The sequence below is a fragment of the Micropterus dolomieu genome, linkage group LG03, assembly GCF_021292245.1.
Source record: "Micropterus dolomieu isolate WLL.071019.BEF.003 ecotype Adirondacks linkage group LG03, ASM2129224v1, whole genome shotgun sequence".
NCBI lineage: Eukaryota > Metazoa > Chordata > Actinopteri > Centrarchiformes > Centrarchidae > Micropterus > Micropterus dolomieu.
The window spans coordinates 35,032,719-35,033,464 of record NC_060152.1 but is presented as its reverse complement, the minus strand read 5'-3'; the positions used below and the strand labels follow the sequence as shown (position 1 = coordinate 35,033,464).

General features: G+C 67.3%; 1 protein-coding gene across 1 annotated transcript in view; it reads right to left on the bottom strand.

Moving 5' to 3' along the window:
• Window positions 1–746, bottom strand: part of pogzb (pogo transposable element derived with ZNF domain b) — a 12,883-nt gene that overhangs the window by 10,059 nt on the left and 2,078 nt on the right. The window lies entirely within an intron of this gene.

Sequence of the window (746 nt, the reverse complement as noted above, 5' to 3'; positions counted from 1 at the left end):
GAGTGGGGCCTCAGGCTTCAGGAGTAGGGCCTCAGGGCTTCAGGAGTAGGGCCTCAGGGCTTCAGGAGTAAGGCCTCAGGCTTCAGGAGTGGAGCCTCGGGCTTCAGGAGTAGGGCCTCGGGCTTCAGAAGTAGGGCCTTGGGCGTAGGGCCTCGGGCGTAGGGCCTACGCCCTCAGGCTTCAGGAGTAGGGCCTCAGGGCTTCGGGAGTAGGGCCTCAGGGCTTCGGGAGTAGGGCCTCGGGCTTCGGGAGTGGGGCCTCGGGCTTCGAGAGTGGGGCCTCAGGGCTTCGGGAGTAGGGCCTCAGGGCTTCGGGAGTAGGGCCTCAGGGCTTCGGGAGTAGGGCCTCAGGGCTTCAGGAGTGGAGCCTCGGGCTTCAGGAGTAGGGCCTCAGGGCTTCGGGAGTGGGGCCACAGGGCTTCGGGAGTAGGGCCTCAGGGCTTCGGGAGTGGGGCCACAGGGCTTCGGGAGTGGGGCCTCAGGGCTTCGGGAGTGGGGCCACAGGGCTTCGGGAGTAGGGCCTCAGGGCTTCGGGAGTGGGGCCTCGGGCTTCAGGAGTAGGGCCTCAGGGCTTCAGGAGTAGGGCCTCAGGCTTCAGGAGTGGGGCCTCGGGCCTCGGGCTTCAGGAGTAGGGCCTCAGGCTTCAGGAGTAGGGCCTCAGGGCTTCAGGAGTAGGGCCTCAGGCTTCAGGAGTAGGGCCTCAGGCTTCAGGAGTAGGGCCTCAGGGCTTCAGGAGTAGGGCCTCAG